At 31.9% G+C, this 24,393-nt stretch overlaps 1 protein-coding gene and 1 non-coding gene across 2 annotated transcripts in view; both read right to left on the bottom strand.

The window, feature by feature from the left end:
- Positions 1–3,203, bottom strand: part of LOC148166169 (carbonic anhydrase-related protein 10-like) — a 159,639-nt gene extending 156,436 nt beyond the window's left edge. The window contains exon 1 of the mRNA XM_088049020.1: positions 2,815–3,203. The gene's annotated coding sequence lies outside the window, so the exon portion shown is untranslated. The remainder of the gene's footprint in view (positions 1–2,814) is intronic.
- A 17,576-nt stretch (positions 3,204–20,779) lies between these two features.
- On the bottom strand, positions 20,780–20,856 carry LOC148166168 (small nucleolar RNA SNORD36). Its single transcript, XR_015771053.1, has one exon. It is a non-coding gene; the product is annotated as a small nucleolar RNA SNORD36 (small nucleolar RNA).
- Between the last annotated feature and the right edge of the window lie 3,537 nt (positions 20,857–24,393).

Genomic DNA, 24,393 nt, shown 5'->3' with positions numbered 1-24,393 from the left:
ATGGACCAGCATGAAACAATATTCTCGTCAATGCGCTCATTTACAATAAACCACTGAAACTGACAGAAAATGTATCAATATTTTATGTTAACACACAAGTGTCTTTTAATTTGCAAGCACCGATTGCGTTTGTGGTGACCCAAAAACTAAAATTAATAGTCTGAAGAGCATAAATATTTGTTAACATAATTATGAAACGCGAATGTGAATGCGGGCTTTTCGGATTTAGCCCTGATTAATGTTCACTTTTCAATTCGAAAATTATTGTTAATTAGCCGCTTTAGGTTGCAAATTTACAAATTGCACGTCTGGAATACCAAGCTCTCCAAATTTCATTACTCTAGGACTAAAATTGTCAAAATTAAAATTGAAAATTTTCGGTTCCTGCCAAAAATAAAAATTTCTAAAATTGGTTTCTCTTACTCGATAATTTTGAGATTTGGCAAAATTCATGAGCACGTTCGAAATACCAATCTCTCTAAATTTTATGACTCTAGGACTAAAATTGTAGAAACTACAAATTTTTATAAAAAATATTGAAAATTTTCAGTTCCTTCTAAAAGAGAAAATTTCTAAAATTGGTATCTCTGACTCGATAATTTTGAACTTTGGCACAATTTATGACTACGTCCAAAGTACTAATCTCTCCAAATTTCATAACTCTAAGACTAAAATTGTCGAAATTGCAAATTTTTATAAAAAATATTGAAAATTTTCGGTTCCTTCTAAAAATGAAAATTTCTAAAATTAGTATCTCTCACACGATTATTTTGAGAATTGGCACAATCTATGAGCACATCCATTATAGCAATCTCTTCAAATTTCATTACTCTACGACTAAAATTATAGAAAATACAAATTTTTATAAAAATATTGAAACTTTTCAGTTCCTTCTAAAAATAAAAATTTCTAAAATTGGTATTTCTGACTCGATAATTTTGAGATTTGACACAATTTATGACCACGTCCAAAATAGCAATCTCTTTAAATTTCATAACTCTAGGACTAATATTGTCAAAATTACAAATTTTTATAAAAAATATTGAAAATTTTCGGTTCCTTCTAAAAATGAAAATTTCTAAAATTGGTATCTCTGACTCGATAATTTTGAACTTTGGCACAATTTATGACTACGTCCAAAGTACTAATCTCTCCAAATTTCATAACTCTAAGACTAAAATTGTCGAAATTGCAAATTTTTATAAAAAATATTGAAAATTTTCGGTTCCTTCTAAAAATGAAAATTTCTAAAATTAGTATCTCTCACTCGATAATTTTGAGAATTGGCACAATCTATGAGCACATCCATTGTAGCAATCTCTTCAAATTTCATTACTCTAGGACTAAAATTATAGAAAATACAAATTTTTATAAAAATATTGAAACTTTTCAGTTCCTTCTAAAAATAAAAATTTCTAAAATTGGTATCTCTGACTCGATAATTTTGAACTTTGGCACAATTTATGACTACGTCCAAAGTACTAATCTCTCCAAATTTCATAACTCTAAGACTAAAATTGTCGAAATTGCAAATTTTTATAAAAAATATTGAAAATTTTCGGTTCCTTCTAAAAATGAAAATTTCTAAAATTAGTATCTCTCACACGATTATTTTGAGAATTGGCACAATCTATGAGCACATCCATTATAGGAATCTCTTCAAATTTCATTACTCTAGGACTAAAATTATAGAAAATACAAATTTTTATAAAAAATATTGAAACTTTTCAGTTCCTTCTAAAAATAAAAATTTCTAAAATTGGTATTTCTGACTCGATAATTTTGAGATTTGACACAATTTATGACCACGTCCAAAATAGCAATCTCTTCAAATTTCATAACTCTAGGACTAATATTGTCAAAATTACAAATTTTTATAAAAAATATTGAAAATTTTCAGTTCCTTCTAAAAATGAAAATATCTCAAATTGGTATCTCTTGCTCGATAATTTTGAGATTTGGCACAATTTATAAGCATGTCCGAAATAAATACAAATTTCATGACACTAGGACTAAAATTGTCGAAATTACAAATTTTTATAAAAATATTGGAAATTTTCAGTTCCTTCCAAAATGAAAATTTCTAAAATTGGTATCTTTGACTCGATAATTTTGAGATTTGGCACAATTCACGAGCACGTTCGAAATACCAATCTCTCTAAATTTTATGACTCTAGGACTAAAATTGTAGAAACTACAAATTTTTATAAAAAATATTGAAAATTTTCAGTTCCTTCTAAACATAAAAATTTCTAAAATTGGTGTCTCCGACTCGACAATTTTGAGATTTGGCACAACTCATGAGCACGTTCGAAATACGAATCTCTCCAAATTTCACGAATCTAGTACTAAAATTTTCAAAATTACAAATTATTAATTAGCGGTATTTTCTTATATCTTGATGAATTTTAATAGATTTGGAAATTTTTAGGTGGCAAGGTTGGCACCATTGTCCCCACAATTTGACATTTGCCATTTTGACACATTACATTGACGGAACTTACGCGATCGTCTTTTGTACCCCAAAACCCAATTCACATAACACCGTCATTCAAAAATTTGCATTATTTTCGTTACTAAAAGTTAAAATGTTGATAAATTTGCTTTGAGAATTTTAAGATATTAAGGTTATCATATGACATTGGTGAATTTAGACATAAATATTGCAGTGTACAATTTCGAAGTTGGTATTACTGAAAATTAGGACGTTGTCCCGACCTTGTCTAAACTAACCTACTTTTAAATCTACTTGTACTTTAATATTCGCAATGATCAAAGTAGGTCGGACGCCAGACAAAAAACAGGTTCGCTTACCCTTCGGAGTGATGACGTCACACCTGCACCGACTAGACCAGACTTGATTTTCCGTTATGTGCCGATTTTATGCGACGATTCTTAAGAATAACCAACTCCCAGCTGAATCCTTCCATTCCAGAACCTCCAGGAGAGTTTTACCTGTGATAAAACACTTTCACTTTCCCGTTTAGACTTGAAACACTTCCGCACCAAAGCACTGAACAAATTCGAACACTAAACTGATAAAACTGATAAAACTGGGGTTCTCACACGACACCTTCACTCTGAACACCAAAAACTGCACCAAACAACACTTTTTCGCGGTTAGAAACTCGAAAATACTCAAAAAAATGGAAACTTGAACACGAGACGACGCAGTAGAGAAGCCAAACGTCATAGACTGTCGGCAAGTCTCGACAACGTTCGGCTCTTGAAATGGTGACGTTGCCACCGGAAATTAACATTGTTTAACTATGTTGAGCGTAATTCAAAATTGAGAAAAATTTTTGGTGATTTACGATTGGCTAATTAAAAGCGCAAGTTACCCCATTGGGTGCAGAAAAAAGTTGTGTTATGTATCGGAGCCCAAAATTGATTTCGAAAATTCCTGAAAATCGGAGTCGAAACTAACGCGACTTTTTCAATTTATATTCGCAATGATCAAAGTAGGTCAGACGCCAGACAAAAACAGGTTCGCTTACCCTTCGAAGTGATGACGTCACACCTGCACCGAATAGACCAGTTATGTGCCAAAATTGATGATAATTCTTGAAAATAAACAAATCCCAGCTGAATCCTTCCATTTCAGAACCTCCAGAATAGATTAACTAGTGATAGAACACTTCCACTTTCGCGTTTAGACTTGAAACACTTCCGCCCCAAAGCACTAAACAAATTCGAACACTAAACTGATAAAACTGATAACACTGGGGTTTGCACACAACACCTTCACTCTTGTCACAAAACCTGCACTAAAAAACACTTTTTCGCGGGTGGAAACTCAAAAAATACCCAAAAAACGGATTTTTGAACACGAGACGACGCGGAAGGTTAGGAAGACGCCGGTGGTTCGGGAAGTCTCGGGAATGTCCGGTCGTTGTGATGGTGACGTTGTCATGGGAAATTAACCATGTTTACCGATGTTTCGCGAAATTCAAAATATACTGGGTGTTTTTGAACAATTCTGCGCTATTCCAGAAAAAGAATGAAGTATGAAAAACCCGAAAAAATTGTCGAAATTACAAATTTTTATAAAAAAAATTGAAACTTTTCAGTTCCTTCTTAAAATAAAAATTTCTAAAATGGGTATCTGTTACACGATAATTTTGAGATTCGGCACAATTCATGAGCACTTTTGAATTATCAACCTCTCCACATTTCATGACTCTAGGACTAAAATCGTCAAAATTACAAGTTTTTATAAAAAATATTGAAAATTTTCAGTTTCTTCTAAAAATAAAAATTAGTATCTTTCATTCGATACTTTTGAGATTTGGCACAATTTATGAGAACGTCCGGAATATCAATCTCTCCAAATTTCATGACTCTAGGACTAAAATTGTCAAAATTACAATTTTTTTTTATAATAAAAATTTGAAATTTTTCAATCCCTTCTAAAAATTAAAATTTCTAAAATTGGTATCTCTCGCTCAATAATTTTACAATTTGGCACAATTCATGACCACGTCCACAATACCAATCTCTCCAAATTTCATAACACTAGGACTAAAATTGCCAAAATTACGAATTTTTATGAAAAATATTAAAAGTTTTCAGTTCCTTCTAAAAATAAAATTTTCTAAAATTGGTATCTCTCACTCAATAATTTTAAAATTTGGCACAGTTCATGAACACGTTTGAGAGACCAATCTCTCCAAATTTCGTGACTGTAAGACTAAAATTGTCGAAATTATAAATTTTGATAAAAAATATCGAAAATTTTCAGTTCCTTCTAAAAATAAAAATTTCTAAAATTGGTATCTCTCACTCGATCATTTTGAGATTTGGCATAATTTATGAACACGTCCGGAAAACCAATATCTGCAAATTTCATGACTCTAGGACTCAAATTTTCAAAATTACAAATTTTGATAAAAAATATTAAAAATTTTCAGTTCCTTCTAAAAATAAAATTTTCTAAAATTGGTATCTCTCACTCGATAATTTTAAAATTTGGCGCAATTTATAAACACATTTAAAAGACCAATTTCTCCAAATTTCGTGACTCTAAGACTAAAGTTGCCAAAATTACGAATTTTTATAAAAAATATTGAAAGTTTTCAGTTCCTTCTAAAAATAAAATTTTCTAAAATTGGTATCTCTCACTCGATAATTTTAAAATTTGGCACAATTTATGAACACGTTTGAGAGACCAATCTCTCCAAATTTCGTGACTCTAGGACTCAAATTTTCAAAATTACAAATTTTGATAAAAAATATTAAAAATTTTCAGTCCCTTCTAAAAATAAAATTTTCTAAAATTGGTATCTCTTACTCGATAATTTTAAAATTTGACGCAATTGGTGAACACGTTTGGGAGACCAATCCCTCCAAATTTCGTGACTCTAAGACTAAAATTGTCAAAATTACGAATTTTTATGAAAAATATTAAAAGTTTTCAGTTCCTTCTAAAAATAAAATTTGCTAAAATTGGTATCTCTCACTCGATAATTTTAAAATTTGGCACAATTTATGAACACGTTTGAGAGACCAGTCTCTCCAAATTTTGTTACTCTAAGACTAAAATTGTCGAAATTACGAATTTTTATGAAAAATATTAAAAATTTTCAGTTCCTTCTAAAAATAAAATTTTCTAAAATTGGTATCTCTCACTCGATAATTTTAAAATTTGGCGCAATTTATGAACACACTTGGGAGACCAATCTCTCTAAATTTCGTGACTCTAAGACTAAAATTGTCGAAATTACAAATTTTTATAAAAAATATTGAAAATTTTCAGTTCTCTCTAAAAATAAAAATTTCTAAAATTGGTATCTCTCACTCGATAATTTTAAAATTTGACGCAATTGGTGAACACGTTTGGGAGACCAATCTCTCCAAATTTCGTGACTCTAAGACTAAAATTGTCAAAATTACGAATTTTTATGAAAAATATTAAAAGTTTTCAGTTCCTTCTAAAAATAAAATTTGCTAAAATTGGTATCTCTCACTCGATAATTTTAAAATTTGGCACAATTTATGAACACGTTTGAGAGACCAGTCTCTCCAAATTTTGTTACTCTAAGACTAAAATTGTCGAAATTACGAATTTTTATGAAAAATATTAAAAATTTTCAGTTCCTTCTAAAAATAAAATTTTCTAAAATTGGTATCTCTCACTCAATAATTTTAAAATTTGGCACAATTTATGACCACGTCCACAATACCAATCTCTCCAAATTTCATGACACTAGGACTAAAATTGCCAAAATTACGAATTTTTATGAAAAATATTTAAAGTTTTCAGTTCCTTCTAAAAATAAAATTTTCTAAAATTGGTACTCTCACTCGATAATTTTAAAATTTGGCACAATTTATGAACACGTTTGAGAGACCACTCTCTCCAAATTTCGTGACTCTAAGACTAAAATTGTCGAAATTGCAATTTTTTATAAAAAATATTGAAAATTTTCAGTTCTCTCTAAATATAAAAATTTCTAAAATTGGTAATTCTGACTCGATAATTTTAAAATTTGGCACAATTTATAAACACATTTAAAAGACCAATCTTTCCAAATTTCGTGACTCTAAGACTAAAGTTGCCGAAATTACGAATTTTTATAAAAAATATTGAAAGTTTTCAGTTCCTTCTAAAAATAAAATTTTCTAAAATTGGTATCTCTCACTCGATAATTTTAAAATTTGGCACAATTTATGAACACGTTTGAGAGACCAATCTCTCCAAATTTCGTGACTCTACGACTAAAATTGTCGAAATTGCAATTTTTTATAAAAAATATTGAAAATTTTCAGTTCTCTCTAAAAATAAAAATTTCTAAAATTAGTAATTCTGACTCGATAATTTTGAGATTTGGCACAATTCATGAGCACGTCTACAATACCAATCTCTCCAAATTTAATGACACTAGGACTAAAATTGCCGAAATTACGAATTTTTATGAAAAATATTGAAAGTTTTCAGTTCCTTCTAAAAATAAAAATTTCTAAAATTTGTTTCTCTCATTCGATAATTTTGAGATTTAACACAATTGATAAGCACGTCTAGAATATTAATTTCTCCAAATTTCATTACTCTAGGACTAAAATTGTCAAAATTACAATTTTTTTTATAATAAAAATTTGAAATTTTTCAATCCCTTCTAAAAATTAAAATTTCTTAAATTGGTGTCTCTCACTCGATAATTTTGAGATTTGGCACAATTTATGAGCACATCCGAGGTACCAATCTCTCTAAATTTTATGACTCCAGGACTAAAATTGTCGAGCAAGAAATACCAATTTTAAAAATTTTTATTTTTAGAAGGAACTAAAAATTTAAAATGTTTTATTAAAATCTTTAATTTTGAAAATTCTTGTTCTAGAGTAATGAAATTTGGAGAGATTTGTATCTCGGACGTATTAAAGAAATGTGCCAAAATTATCAAGTGAAAGATACCAAATTTAAAACCGAAAATAGCGAGAAAAACAATGGCAAAAACCTAATCTCTTTATCTATAAAGTATCAATATCTCCAAACTTGTAAAATTGTGTTCCTCAAGACCACCAATTCCTTTAATCAAATGCCAAAAACAAAGAAGAAAATGATAGTCCAATGGATGTTGCACCAGTTTTCCACAATTTATAAGTTAAAAGTTAGCATCGACAAGAGAACTTTGTGTTTATTTATTAAAAAGTCCTGCAATAATTTAAAATGAAAACGACGAAATAAAAATTAGCGTTCGCTAACTGCACTTTAGCCGTCCTCGCTTTAATTCTCCCGCACGTTCGTAGCAATTTGAACTCCCATAAAAATATTCAGTGGTTCTCATAATACACAGAATGGGTTTGACAGAAGTCAATTGGCTTCGTAAGCCTGAGAGCCATGTTATTGTGTTCCCTAATGACGAATCATGTTTTAACTAAATTGAGGTAATGAGGTTCAAAGTTCGCCAACAGTCAACATCGCTTTCAACTTGAAACTTTCTCCCTCTCGACTTTATTATAATTGCGAATTTTTCAACTCGAAATTAACAACAAAGCGAAGTTAATATTCGCGTTTTCCCGTGTAAACAAACATTTTTTGCACAAACTCTCCCGGCATATGTCTTCGCTTTATCTTTTAAGAACTCTAATAAATGGAAATACGTTCTTATTTCAGCTCGCAAGCGATATTTATAAATGTCTGTCAGAGTTGACGGGTTGGTATCGCGTCTAGGAGCTGATGGAATTGATAATTTATATCCACTAGAGCTGTTTATCACTTACTTCAAGTATTGCTTTTCGTCGGAAGATTTATCTTGATCATTAACTTTATTGTTTCGCCAGTATTTTTGCACAATCTCGACGAAAATTCGCAAAACGCATTTTTGAACCGGAGCAGCGACACCCGGAGTTTTATTGTACAATCGATGGATTTTTTATGGTGGGTCGCATAGATTTATCGCCGGATACTTCTTATCAAGAGAAAATAAACACAACCGTAATTGTGCAGCTTTTTACTTTCCTACGATAAGCGAGAAAGTTTAATAACAAAACTTCTTAACAATTTTATGAAGTTGACTTTCGAGCTACATGTTCCGGAGATATCGTGAATGCCCATAAATAGAGTGGCCGATTCCCACCCATAAATCACCGAAGATTAGACAACAGTTTTCCGTTTGATTGCGTGGAAATTGCGCAAAAATTCGTCCCGGCGCCTCCGCCATTTCTGCGATGTTCCATTTTGTCTCAGACTCGAAGAAATATAATTTTTCACTTTTAGTGCTGTCCCGACAAACCCCGTGTGTTCCGTCGATATTTATGGGATATAACCAGGAGCAGTTGACAAAGCGTTCGCAGTTCATGTTGTGTGTCCGCCGGCTCATAAACCCGCTCATATTTTCGCTGGATTTTTCTCTGTTCCTTTATTGACCAGTTCCAACACTGAAAAATCCGTTAAGAGTGTCGAATATTAACGACTTCTCATGTCTACACGGAGTCGTTATCGTCCGTGAACAGAATTGTGATTAATGAAGAGACCGGTAGAATGTTTCAGTTATATTTTACGTGACTCCCAGATTTATTATCAATAAGTCGGGAGGACGTGGTTGCAAACATGGAATTCTTTGTCTGTGCAGACACGAAGGCCACTGTTAATAATGGAAAATGGATTTTATGGAGATTTTCAGACGCGGAGGAAAGTCAAAGAGCGCAAAAACTACAGACACGCGGGACAAAAAATCAAACGACGATGGGATAGCGAGGACCCAGACAGACGTTTAGAAAAAAAATTTTTGATAAAAATAATCAAAACTGCAAATTATTTTGCATTTTTTCAAGGCGATCTTTACGCTTTTTTTACATTTCTAAAGTCGGTTTTGTGTCGGAAATAAGTTTGTTTTTTACATACTGTTTTTAAACAGCAGTCGCATCTCATGTCAAATGTCAAATTCTGAGGGAACGAACAATGATGCCAACCTTGTCATGTTCAAATTTCCAAAGTTAATTTATCAAGTTTCCAACTTTACATAAAGAAATAACTGTCGAAGTGGATAGTTGCACCCTAAAAACCTGCAGTACCGGGTGTTCCGCAAATGGGAAATTGAATTTTATTTTTTTTTCTGCTCTTCCAAACATTCAAATTTAGTTTTAGAGAATTCTTATTCTCATAGCTATTGTAGGAATTTTATGTTATTAATGCTTTAGTAAAAAAATTGCATTAAGAAAAGTAAAATTGCCAATTTCAGATACCAATATTTCCAAATTTCATAACTCTAGGACTAAAACTGTCGAAATTACAATTTTTTTTTTAATTTCTAAAATTTGTATCTCTCACTCGATAATTTTGAAATTTGGCACAATTTATGACCACGTCCGAAATACTAATCTCTCCAAATTTCATAACTCTAAGACTAAAATTGTCGAAATTACAAATTTTTATAAAAAATATTCAATTTTCAGTTCCCTCTAAAAATGAAAATTTCTAAAATTAGTGTCTTTCACTTGATAATTTTGAGATTTGGCACAATTTATTAGCATGTCCGAACTACCAATCTCTCCAAATTTCATGGCTCTAAGTCTAAAATTGTTATAAATACACATTTTTATAAAAAATATTGCAAATTTTCAGTTCCTTCGAAAAGAGAAAATTTCTAAAATTGGTTTCTCTGACTCGATAATTTTGAAATTTGGCACAATTTATGACCACGTCCGAAAAACTAATATTTCCAAATTTCATAACTCTAAGACTAAAATTGTCAAAATTGCAAATTTTTATAAAAAATATTGAAAATTTTCAGTTCTTTCTGGAAATGAAAATTTTTAAAATTGTTGTCTTTCACTTGATAATTTTGAGATTTCGCACAATTTATGACCACCTCTAAATTATCTATCTCTTTAAATTTTATGACGTTAGGACTAAAATTTTTGGAATTACGATTAAGTTTTTTTAATATTCAAAATTTTCCGTTTCTTCGAAAAATGAAAATTTCTAAAATTGGTATTTTACCCCCAACATTTTTGAGATTTGGTACAATTCATGAGTACGTCTAAAATACCAATCTCTTCAATTTTCATAGCTCTTGGTTTAAAATTGTTAAAATTACAAATTTTTATAAAAAATATTGAAAATTTTCAGTTATCTCTAGAAATGAAAATTTCTAAAATTGGTATATCTCACTCGATAATTTTGAACTTTGGCACAATTTATGACCACGTCCAAAATACTAATCTCTCTAAATTTCATAACTCTTGGACTAAAATTGTCGAAATTACAAATTTTTTTAAAAAAATATTGAAAATTTTCAGTTCTCGCTAAAAATGAAAATTTCTAAAATTGTTGTCTTTCACTTGATGATTTTGAGATTTGGCACAATTTATAAGCACATCCGAAGTACCAATCTCTCCAAATTTTATGGCTCATTGTCTAAAACTGTTAAAATTGCAAATTTTTATAAAAAAGATTTTCACTTCCTTCAAAAAACGAAAATTTCTAAAATTGGTTACTCTGACTAGATAATTTTGAAATTTGGCACAATTTATGAACACGTCTGGAATACCAACCTTCCAAAATTTTATTACTCTACGATTTCAATTGTCAAAATTACAAGTTTTTATAAAAAATATTAAAAAAGTTTCGATTTCTTCGAAAAATAAAAACTTCTAAAATTGGTATCTCTAACTTGATAATTTTGAAATTTGGCACAATTTATGAACACGTCTGCAATACCAACCTTCCAAAATTTTATTACTCTACGAATTAAATTGTCAAAATTACAAATTTTTATAAAAAATATTGAAAATTTTTTGTTCCTTCTAGAAATGAAAATTTCTATAATTGGTGTCTTTCACTTGATAATTTTGAGATTTCTCACAATTTATGACCACCTCCGAATTACCTATCTCTTTCAATTTTATGACTCTAGGACTAAAATTTTCGAAATTACGGTTATTTTTTTTTTTTATTCAAAATTTTCAGTTTCTTCTAAAAATGAAAATTTCTAAAATTGGTATTTCACACTCAATATTTTTTAGATTTGGCACAATTATTAAGCACGTCCCAAATACCAATCTCCCCAAATTTTATGACTTTAGGGCTAAAATTGTCAAAATTACAAATTTTTATAAAAAATATTGAAAATTTTCAGTTCCTTCAAAAATAGAAAAATTCTAAAATTGATTTCTTTCACTCGATAATTTCGAAATTTGGCACAATTTATGAGCACGTCTGAAATACCAATCTCTCTAATTTTCAAAGCTCTTGGTCTAAAATTGTTAAAATTACAAATTTTTATAAAAAATATTGAAAATTTTCATTTCCCTCTAGAAATTAATATTTCTAAAATTGGTGTCTTTCACTTGATAATTCTGAGATTTGGCACAATTCATTAGCACGTTCTAAATACTAATATCTCAAAATTTCATGGCTCTAGAAATAAAATTGTCAAAATTACAATTTTCTTTAAAAAAATATTGAAAATTTTCAGTTTGTTCTAAAAATCAAAAATTTTAAAAAATGGTATTTCTTACTCGATAATTATGAGATTTGGCCCAATTCATGAGCACGTCCGGAATACCAATCTTTCTAAATTTCATAACTCTTGGACTAAAATTGTCGAAATTACAAATTTTTATAAAGAATATTGAAAATTTTCAGTTCCTTCGAAAAATGAACATTTCTAAAATTGGTATTTCACACTAAATATCTTTGAGATTTAGCACAATTAATGAGCATGTCCTAAATACCAATCTTCCCAAATTTCATGATTTTAGGGCTAAAATTGTCAAAATTACCAATTTTTATAAAAAATAATTGAAAATTTGCAGTTTTAAAAATAAAAATAAATGAAAGGCTTGAGACCACAACAGATGACTTTATCTCTGTACGGTTTAGCAGCAACCTCAAAAGCGAGTATATTTCTCCAAGAAGCCCCCGAAAGCGACACTTATGTGCAGAGCAAACGAAATGAAAGTTAGGCCAGCCAGCGCCATGTTCGGCAGTTAATAGTTGATGTCGAAAAGCAATTGGTCGGTCTTGTTCTTTCCCGAGAATTATTTCTCCAGGACTGCGAGACCCGTAATTGGTACCAGAAAGAAATTAAAGTCTGGTGAATAATTCTTCGTATTGGAAAAAATAAAATCGTCTCCTCCGAGTTTTTCCGAATGTCTCCACATCTGCATCGATCCAATTTCGTTTCTATGTTGTAAACACAATCTACTTATGTAGATGAATATTACATTTTTCAAGTGCAGCAATTTAATCAGGGAGTTTTTAGTCTCACAAGCGGTTGTTATCTTTTATAGTCGTAATTTTTTAAACCTAGGAAATTAGGTGGCTGCGACAAAATTTGCACGAAATAAAGCATTTTATTATTACGTTTGTGGGAAAAGTTTTGAAACAAAGGAGAAATGATAATTAAGGACGCGCTGTAGATTAAATCTCCAGCTATAAAATTTTTTAACGGTCGAATTGATTCCATATAAAGAAGTTGAAGACATAAGCGAATCTCCGGCAGGAAGAGGACGGGATTGGATCAGCCATTGACTTATTGTTATTATTCTCATCACACGGCATATTACACCGCAAGAAGGGCTAATCCACTCTTTGGACTCGCTGAGCTAGCGGTTTGTCACATCAGAGATATGAGTCCCGGCCGCAAGAAATATTATCTTCTATCAGAGAGTCTTTGAATTATATGCGCCAGATGTGAAACCGTTGCAAGATGTGAAAAGGGAGAGGGCAATTTGTTTTTTATTTTTTCACTCGCTTGCCCTTAGCTTGCACAAAATGAACAGGAATACGACCAGTTTGCCCTCGACAATTCGTCCCCCGGTCAATTCGTCCTCGTGTGATCTTTGATAATTATTAATTTTATAATTATATATTTATAAATCCTTCAGAAAACTTCAAATTTTCTTCATTCATTTTCAATAATTCAACACGTATTTGTTGCACTTTACTTGTCGATTTGATTTTTCCCAAATAATTATAAAATTACAGTCCAACAAAATTTAACTTTTCAATTTTTTCCAAAAATGTCTCAACGGTTCTTCATAATTTAGACCTTATTGTGTAAGAATCTGTCGTAAAATTTATCTTTTCAGCTCTAGTTATCTTGATTTTTAAGTGTTTTTCCAAATTTTGAAGAAGAGATTTTGGCAACAAGAAAAGGAAAATCAAAAGTCAGACTATCCAATTTAATCTATTTAAGTGTAAATTTACGATTTTCATCGATCTCTTTCCGGTGTTTAGTCTTAAATCATAAAATTTTTCATGTTCCTAGAGACCAATTTTTGCGTTTTCGACAATTGTCACTTCTAAGCGCTGTTGCTCTAACATTTAATGGCACAGTTTGATTTTTAATGAATTTGAAGATTTTTTTCAAAAAACAGTATTTTTTTACATTTTGAATATTGACATTAATGTTGCTATTTTTTCGAAAACTAGAGCTGATCTTGAAAAACGATTACTGTTTCGTAATCAGAACGCCCTGTATATCCAGAAACCTCTTTTACATGTTTGAAAAAAAAAGTACTGTTGCGCAGTGTAATAATTGAAGAATGTAATTTATATAATTTTACTTAAAATTGATATCTGCAACACAAGGTAGCTAAGTACTAAGCAAATTTGTTTTATTACAATTAAAAAAATCAATTATGATATAATTGTCTCTGGTAAATTAAAACATTTATATACAAGACATACAAAAATAATAATAACGATGGATTACAAATTAATAAGAGTCTGACGAAGGATTAAATAATTATTATTATAGTTTGAAAAATATTCTAAATCCTTTTCAATGACCGAAAAAAAAATGTTTTTTTAAGAACAAACATCTGCAAATAAATTTTTTACTTTCAATTTTTTCCATGTTCGCAAAAATAAAAATTACATAAAAGGAGTAAATCCGTAATATATTAAGAAGAACATTTTGATGATTGGATGCAAAGAACGTGTAAAAAATAACTTTGAATTCGCGCATTAGTTTCCTGCAATACAGTAGAACCTCGATTATCCGGATGCGGATTATCCGTGCAAGAGTGTTCGTTCGATTAGCCGTGTATTACAAAAAACACACAAATCAAAGACCAACTACTTCGTACTTTTGCTTCCAATGTTAGAAAACTTAAAATTTGGAATTTCAGTAACAGTTGGTGTAGTTTAATGGGATTTAAGTCAGTGCAGAGAGCAAAAAGAAAATCATAAAAATTCTTAGAGAAAACCGCATATTTCGATGCAAAACGACGATTTCTCGCTGATTTTCGTTGTTTTCTGGCTTGAATTCGCAAAGAAGAGCACGAAATCTACAAAATCATTACTTTTTACCAAGATTCAACGGCTGAATTGCAAGAAAACAGCAGAATTCTGCACGAAATCATCAAAATTCTTACAGAAAACCGCATATTTCGATGCAAAACGACGATTTCTCGCCGATTTTCGTTGTTTTCTGGCTTGAATTCGCAAAGAAGAGCACGAAATCTACTAAATCATCACTTTTTACCAAGATTCAACGGCTGAATTGCAAGAAAACAGCAGAATTCTGCACGAAATCATCAAAATTCTTAGAAAAAACCGCATATTTCGATGCAAAACGACGATTTCTCGCCGATTTTCGTTGTTTTCTGGCTTGAATTCGCAAGGAGGAGCACGAAATCTACAAAATCATCACTTTTTACCAAGATTCAACGGCTGAATTGCAAGAAAACAGCAGAATTCTGCACGAAATCATCAAAATTCTTAGAAAAAAACGCATATTTCGATACAAAACGACGATTTCTCGAGGATTTTCGTTGTTTTCTGGCTTGAATTCGCAAAGAAGAGCACGAAATCTACAAAATCATCACTTTTTACCAAGATTCAACGGCTGAATTGCAAGAAAACAGCAGAATTCTGCACGAAATCATCAAAATTCTTAGAGAAAATCGCATATTTCGATGCAAAACGACGATTTCTCGCCGATTTTCGTTGTTTTCTGGCTTGAATTCGCAAAGAAGAGCACGAAATCTACAAAATCATCACTTTTTACCAAGATTCAACGGCTGAATTGCAAGAAAACAGCAGAATTCTGCACGAAATCATCAAAATTCTTAGAAAAAAACGCATATTTCGATACAAAACGACGATTTCTCGAGGATTTTCGTTGTTTTCTGGCTTGAATTCGCAAAGAAGAGCACGAAATCTACAAAATCATGACTTTTTACCAAGATTCAACGGCTGAATTGCAAGAAAACAGCAGAATTCTGCACGAAATCATCAAAATTCTTACAGAAAACCGCATATTTCGATACAAAACGACGATTTCTCGTTGATTTTCGTTGTTTTCTGGCTTGAATTCGCAAAAAAGAGCACGAAATCTTCTTTGCAAATTCAAGCTAGAAAACAACGAAAATCGGCGAGAAATCGTCGTTTTGCATCGAAATATGCGGTTTTCTCTAAGAATTTTGATGATTTCGTGCAGAATTCTGCTGTTTTCTTGCAATTTTGAATAGTATAATGTTCGCAAACTTTAAAAAAATGCTTGAAATATATTCTTTTGCAATGAAAACCTTCATAATTTAGGAAACTAAAAACTCAAGTGACAAAGGAAATTTTGAGACCAAAAAAGAAGTAAATGAAAGTACTAGATTTGTTTACTACAGAATAGTTGCTTTTATGCTATATGTCTGATAATAGTCGAGTTTTAATTTCGTTTAATTTTTAAAATTGTTATTATTAAGATGTTGATACATTTTGTTAAAGTTTTTATATATTTTAAATTAAAAAAACGTTCCAAATAATTCTGTTGCCTTAAACGTATTTATTTGCCAACATAATTTTCAAGTAGACGAATTGACCGCGGACAAAAAAGTCGGGGAGTAATTGCCGGGAACGAATTGTACGCAATTTGCTTTACTAGCGCCGGCGAAACAAAGTTTCAGTTTTTGCCATCATTCACTCATTTAGGGACATTTCATAACTCGAGAAATAGTTTGGTATTCATGAAGTACGAAATTCTGCGCGAAATGAGCACCGACAAAAATCCCCTAATTCAAAGCCGGATTTACACCCGAGAATTTTCTAAAAATTGACATTGACGAACTGTGGGCAAATCAATGAATATGACGTAACTAGACGAAGAATCGTAAATTTTCAGTCGCGTTTCTTCGGTCCTTGTACAATTGTGTGCTCGAGCTGTGGAAAAATATAAAATTATTATATGTGGCGGTTGAGGAGATAATAACAGTCATCGCCGCCGCCAATTTATTTTAGGAATTTACGATCAGTGAGTGGATAATTCGGCGAGGATTTCCCAGGAACTGCAGCGTGTTGGGTATTAATGTCGTTGGTTCAATTTGAATATTCCGTCGTATATCGCCAGTAATAAAATTGCTTTTATCATCGTTCCACTCCATTACACGTTGATTACTTTCAGAATGTCAGGAGTAAAAATAGTGGATGCCTGTTATCTATTGAAGAGCGAGTTAATTATAGACAGGGATCTCATTAGTGTCGAGATAATTACTTGCCAACTTGGGCTACATTTTAATTACTACATTTCTTAGATACACACTTTTCACAAATTAAAAAACTTGCAGTCTGTAAGTAATTAAAGGAGGTTTTATCAATATTTTCGTCCGACCTCAACAATCCACCGGCGAATAAAAGAGGCAACGCGCGATTTCTAAAGATCGCAAAGAGAGCTACTAAGACTCCTATGCAAACTGCGTAAACGGAAGTGATTGCCGACGATATACGTTTCCAGCGGGAAAGCAGCCCGCTAAACGACTCTCCAAAGATTCCAGATTAGATATTTTAGAGTTCGATACTCTAAATCGACTTTTTCAAACCAACCCCTTTGCCATGTTTAGCTTATTCACCGAGATAATGTGTTGCTGATCTAGAGCCGCCTCCACTCCTTTTCCGACTTATCTGATTCACGGAATAATTCACACTCCACTTTGTTTGCATCATAATACCGACGAAGAATCGATAACCGCATTTTATACAAACATTAGCCGATTAAAGGCTGCATTCGCGTACATAAAGTACGAGATTATCGCCGGAAAAGCCTGAATTACTGGTTGCATAACCACCGATATTTAACGCAAAAATTTCACCATTTGCCGATTTACAAAAGGACAATTTTGGAAACGAGCGAAATTTTAAAGGGGTACATGTCAATTTTGATTCATAGATGGCGGCACAATCAAATGACAAGATTTTTGCTCATCGCATACAGTTATCTGTCGATTTCTCGTTTATTTTTGGAGTATAATCAAGTTGTGGGTGCTCATTTGACGCAGAATTTTACGCAGAATCTAAATCTACGTACGACAACAAATAACCGAGTTTAAAGTCTTGGATGGTCGCACTTAATTTTTCAAATTTTGAATGCTCGATATCTTTGAAACTACAATTGATAAAACAAAACGGTTTGCGGCATCGTTTTTCTCGCGATTTTTTAGATAAGAAATCGTTCTTAGATTTTATGATAGTTGAAAGTTGCAAGTTTTTGCAAAAATTTATGACTATGCCAAACTTCTGATATTGATATCTCGCTTATTTTTTAGAGTAAACTTGAGTTATTATACATCAGTGTACGCAGAATTTTACGCAGATTCCAAATCTGGGATTTAAATTCAGATCCGACAACAAATAACTGAGTTATGGCCGATCAAAGTTTCGGAAAGTTGATTTTCATTTTTCCTCGTTTTTCGTAATTTTTAAAGTTAAATATCTCGAAAACCAATTGAGATATTGAGATGCGGTTTGCGCCATTCTTTTTCTCAGTTCATTTTACGTAAGAAAATGTTCTCAAAAGCCCAAAATACGATTGTCGATTTTTCGCGAAAAAAAATTCCGACTCAGACGATGAAAATTTTTCATTTTTTTTAATTTTTGGCCATAACTCGCAAACTATTTGTCCTATAGATCTCAAATTTGGCCAGTAGATAGATTTTAAGCTCCTCTTTCGACTGATGTATAATTCAATGCTATTAAGCGTCATTTTCATTTTGAAAACATTGATTGAAAATCACCCTAAAATAATGTTTTCAAAACAGTTTTTGGCCAATACCTCGTTTATTTACTAAGCAAACTCAACAAATTTGGGTCTCATTTTACGCAGAATTTCACGCTGAATCCAAAAATATGATAGTTTTTTAAAATTTGTCAATAAATAACCGAGTTATGGCCGTTTGAAATTTTGGGTTGTCGCCAGAGGGTCAAATTTTCGAAGGTTCGAAACAATTCATGCTCGATATCTCGGAAACTATTTGAGATATTGGAATGCGGTTTGCGCCATCGTTTTTCTCGCAATTTTTTACATAAGAAACAGTTCTTTGATTTATCCTCAAACGAAATTTGCAAATTTTCGCAAAAATTGATGGCTAAAACTATGGCCAAACTTCTGATATCGATATCTCGCTTATTTTTTAGAGTAAACTTAAGTTATTGCACACTAGTGTACGCAGAATTTTCCCCAGATTCCAAATCTGGGATTTAAATTTAGATCCGACGACAGATAACTTAGTTATGGCCGATCAAAGTTTCGGAAAGTTGATTTTCATTTTTCCTCATTTTTCGTAATTTTTAAAGTTAAATATCTCGAAAACCATTTGAGATATTGAGATGCGGTTTGCGCCATTCTTTTTCTCAGCTCATTCTACGTAAGAAAATGTTTTCAAAAGCCCAAAATACGATAATCGATTTTTCGCGAAAAAAAATTCCGACTCAAACGATGAAAATTTTTCATTTTTTTTATTTTTGGCCATAACTCGTAAACTATTTGTCCGATAGATCTCAAATTTGGCCAGTAGATAGATTTCGAACTCCTCTTTTGACCGATGTGTAATTCAATGCTATTAAACGTCGTTTTCATTTTGAAAACATTGATTGAAAATCACCCTAAAATGATGTCTTCAAAACAGTTTTTGGCCAATACCTCGTTTATTTATTAAGCAAACTCAACAAATTTGGGTCTCATTTTACGCAGAATTACACGCTGAATCCAAAAATATGATAATATTTTAAAATTTGTCAATAAATAACCGAGTTATGGCCGTTTGAAATTTTGGGTTGTCGCCAGAGGGTCAAATTTTCGAAGGTTTGAAACAATTCATGCTTGATATCTCGGAAACTATTTGAGATATTGGAATGCGGTTTGCGGCATCGTTTTTCTCGCAATTTTTTAAATAAGAAATCGTTTTCAGATTTTCCAAAAGTCAAAATTTGCAAATTTTCGCGAAAATTCATGATTAAAACTATACCAAATGTCTCATATCGATATCTCGCTTATTTTTTAGAGTAAACTTGAGTTATTATACACCAGTGTACGCAGAATTTTACGCAGATTTCAAATCTGGGATTTAAATTCAGATCCGACAACAATTAACTGAGTTATGCCCGATCAAAGTTTCGGATAGTTAATTTTCATTTTTTTTCATTTTTCCCAATTTTCAAAGTTAAATATCTCGAAAACTATTAGAGATATTGAGATGCGGTTTGCGCCATCGTTTTTCTCGGCTCATTTTACGTTAGAAAAAGTGCTTAAAAGCCCAAAATTCGATAGTCGATTTTTCGCGAAAAAAAGTTGCGACTCAAACGATGAAAATTTTCCATTTTTTTTATTTTTGGCCATAACTCGCAAACTAGTTGTCCTATAGATCTCAAATTTGGCCAGTAGATGGATTTTAAGCTCCTCTTTCGACTGATGTATAATTCAATGCTATTAAACGTCATTTTCATTTTGAAAACATTGATTGAAAATCACCCTAAAATAATGTTTTCAAAACAGTTTTTGGCCAATACCTCGTTTATTTATTAAGCAAACTCAACAAATTTGGGTCTCATTTTACCCAGAATTTCACTCTGAATCCAAAAATATGATAATTTTTTAAAAATTTTCAACAAATAACCAAGTTATGGCCGTTTGAAATGTTGGGTTGTCGCCGGAGGGTCAAATTTTTGAAGGTTCGAAACCATTCGTGCTCGATATCTTGGAAACTATTAAAGATATTGAGATACGGTTTGCTCCATCGTTTTTCTCGCGATTTTTTACATAATAAATAATTCTTAGATTTCCAAAAGTCGAAAATTTGACTTTTTTAGAAAAAATGCACGACTAAAACTGAGGTCGATATCTTATTGATTTTTAGGGCAAACGTGCGATATTTGAGCTTACATTACCCAAAATTTCGCGCAGTTTCTAAAATTGTACTCGAAATTTACGTACGACAACAAATAACCGAGTTAAACTGTTTTTCTCAGTTACAGATGACTTTTCCATTTTTTTTTATTCAGAGACTTGTCGCTTCGCTAGAGACAAAGGAGCAGCCTCTCAGAGGAGCGTGCGAGTTCTTTTCTCTTATTCAGTGTTAAAAAGTCTCGTTCTTTGTAATTCAGTGTATGTCGAATGGGAGTTTTTGTGACATCACTAATAGTTGAGGTCGAGTTGAAAAGTCGATTTTATTCGCGGCGCAGATGTCTGCCATCAATTGCAGCCTGTTATGTTATTCATCCCGAAGCATTCTGGCGATAAACCGATTTACTGTCGTCTTTAGCTGATAAACCTGGAAGCTTTAATAGCCTATCGTGATCTCGAGGGTAACAGCGCCGTTTAATATTAAGTGAAGTGTACAAAACGCTGCGGTAGAAAAGGATTAACTCTCGAAATAATTTAAGTATTCATTTTCAATGTGCATAAGTCAAAGCTGATAAGTTGAGAAACGCGCCAGATGTTACGTTAAATAGACCACCCCGCAGGATATTGGATTTAGAAAGGAATAAATTTTAATTTCTCTCTCGTCTTAAGATAATTAACTTTTTTCCCGGTGCGAAATTATCGAGAACAGACGTCCGTCCGTCCAAGTCTCATGTGATGAAGAGCAAATCGAGCTAAAAAAAGAGACAATGTTCGAAGCTTTTAGTATTCATGGCACGAGACTGGCTTTGGAAGCTCCATCAATATTCACAAGGTATTGCGTTCAAAGTTGTCTAATGGAATGTGGCCGCTGCCGCAGTCATGAAGTGTCTGTCTTTTCTCGATGATGACCTAATGACATCCTGCTACAGTCTAACTTACACGAGTATAAATTGTTTTACTACCCTCGGCATTATACAATATCTCCCGGGCGAGCGCTTTCTCAAAGAGAGAGAATCCAATATAAGGGATTGGATATAACGGAATAAAAAAGTTATAAAATGGCGGTATATCTCTATAACAGTCTCGGTACCGCAATAAAACCGATCCTTAAAACGCACTCCCAAAATATGATCATTTGCACAGTTCTAACGACCGGAGGCGTAATGCAAATTGTTGATCAAACTTGCCCACACTATCAGAATTAACCAATTACCGCCCATTGTCCTGTATACAGGATAATTTTGAAATAGAAGCGGGAAAAAATCTATTACAGCTTATTGTAAATAAAGGAAGTTGGCAAGTTTCGTTTTTTAAATTGCTGTCTCAGTTTTAAGAAAAAATTTAAAGCAATTGATTCCATCTTTCATGCTACGCCAATGATTACTAAGGTTACTAAGGTTACTATACATATGTACATCATTAACGAACAAAATGCTCTGCCGTTGTTGTTAAGGTTATTTTGTGCATATCAGTGGCGCCGAGTAAGGTCTAGATTTTGGAATTTTTACCTTTACCTTAAAATTAATAAAATTTTCCGTAAAGGCGTGATTATTTTTTCGCCAATATTTCAAAATCACCCTGTATAGTAATAATAGGTCGTAAATTATGCTGTCCTATGCAGGTGTCCCAGAACTCGTGACTCAAAGAAAAAATGCTTTGGAGGCAACAATTCTGAACCAAAGTTTCGAAACAAAAATTTTTTATCTCAAAAAATAACCGAGTTGAGACGAAAAAACGGTAGCCAATCCCGAAGCAGAACAGTATTTGAAAATCGGTAACTATGGACACATACTATCTTTCATTGGTCAAATGAACATTACACTCTGGTTGCCTAGGATATTTTACTCCATCTCTATAATAGGCGTCTGGGATTGGTTGTTAATATTTTATCGTCTCTCGAATACTATTAAACTTAATCTATTTTTGTTTTGAAATTAACCATCTGTATTGCTGTCGGCACCCTCCTTTGCTCTATGGGTCATGAGTTCTAGGACATCCTGTATACAGGGTCCGGCAACACTTGTGTCCACCCCTAAAATCGTCTTTAATTTTAAAGATAAAATTTTGAAACTTCGCATACGCTCATAGTTGACAAAGCTCTAGAAGCTGACGCAAAAATTTATTTTTTATCACGGTTTGTTTGGCGTCGCGACGCCTAAGAAGTATAATTTTTAGCGATTTTTGAGTTTTTGCGGAAAAATTCGCAAATTCAATTTTTTTTCAACATAACTGTGATGCAAATATCTGAGTTTTTATTTTAAATCTAATGCAAATTGTGTTTAAAATTTGCGAAATAAACATTGTTTTATCAAGTTAGTTTTCAATATTATGACAGCGCATTGGCAAACTACGTTTACACCAAAATTTCACAAGTCACTTCATTCACTCTTATAAAGGTTAATTTTGATTATCACGGGCATGTTGCACTTTATGGACACCAGAATTCATTAATTTACATCGACAAGACGACAATTTCACCAAGTAATACTTTTGTTACAATCTAAAGCGAACCAAAGGACAGATGTCATTTGTGACACAAGAAGTTGACAGATGGGTGTAAACGTAGTTATCAATTTTGACGTAATAAAATTGGAAACTAACTTGATAAAACAGCATTTTTTTCTCTAACTTTGAAGACAATTTACATTGAATCTAAAATGACAACTGAGATATTTTTAACACATTATATTGAAAACTAGGTGGCCCTCGAAATTCTGTAGACTCGCTTTTTTCGTGGACCTCGCTTTTCCGTGGCGTTGCATATTAATTTGAAATTGTTTATTTGTTAGATTAAGAAACAAAAAAGGCGAGTTTTACAGAATTCCGAGGGCCATTTTGTAAAATTTTAATTGTATTTTGTCATTTAACATTTAGCAAAGAAAGTTTTAAAAATATTTTTTGTTTTTTGATTTTTGAAACTCTGATACAAATAACTACGCATGGCAAAATGAAGAATTTTCTGAAAATATTAGAGAAAAAACAGACTGAAAGGTTTAAAAAAAATAACCAACGGACTTCGCTATTAAAAATTTAACAGTACTACGCTGTTGATAATTTTTGTTTATGACGACAGTTCAATTCATAGAATTCCACAGTAATTAAGGCGATTTCTAAGTTAGTGTCCGCTAAGTCATAAAATGGTTGGAACCCATGACAGGTCTCACACCTTCTCAAACGCAAAACCGACAGCAAAAAATTGAACAAATTTTGTAACTTCAATTATCCCCGATAACATCATTGCTACTTCAATATTCTATTTATTTTGTATTATTTTATTTCTATGTTTATATGAAAATGTAGGCAGAAGGCGAATTCTGTTATTCTTGACAACCTTTTTTGGATAAGTTTTGTTACTGCTGTTCTATTATCAATACCGTTTAGGTGGTTTATTGTTTTCCTTTTCCAACCCCTGTTATCATAAGTTATGAACGAAGATGAAAAACACTTAATCGAGAGTCGTACCCGTACCACATTCACAAAAGAAAAGGGTAAATAGGATGTGATTATTACTGATTTACAGCAGCTCCATTTTATGGTTTAGAGGACACCAACTCAGAAATCGCCTGTACCTTCCAAAATATTCTTTTTTTTTACCGAAATAAGGACCTAAAGAACTCATTTAGCACACCCAAAGCAAATAATTGTATCCGAAACATGCATGAAAAATCGTATTTTCTTGTAAATTGAGAGTACGGTTTCGTAATTAATTAATGTCAAATTATGTTTTTTTCAGAGCTCGGACTGATTTTAATAAGTGGAGATTCTTTCAAAGAAAAGAAGCCGCTACCGTAAACTATATTTTATGTATTTAAACATTTTGTATAAACATCGTGTA

Source organism: Gnatocerus cornutus, unplaced genomic scaffold (assembly GCF_029298725.1).
Source record: "Gnatocerus cornutus isolate USDA-ARS CGAHR unplaced genomic scaffold, icGnaCorn1.1 ctg00000023.1, whole genome shotgun sequence".
In the NCBI taxonomy this organism is placed as follows: Eukaryota; Metazoa; Arthropoda; class Insecta; order Coleoptera; family Tenebrionidae; genus Gnatocerus; species Gnatocerus cornutus.
This window is presented reverse-complemented; position numbering and strand designations above follow the sequence as displayed.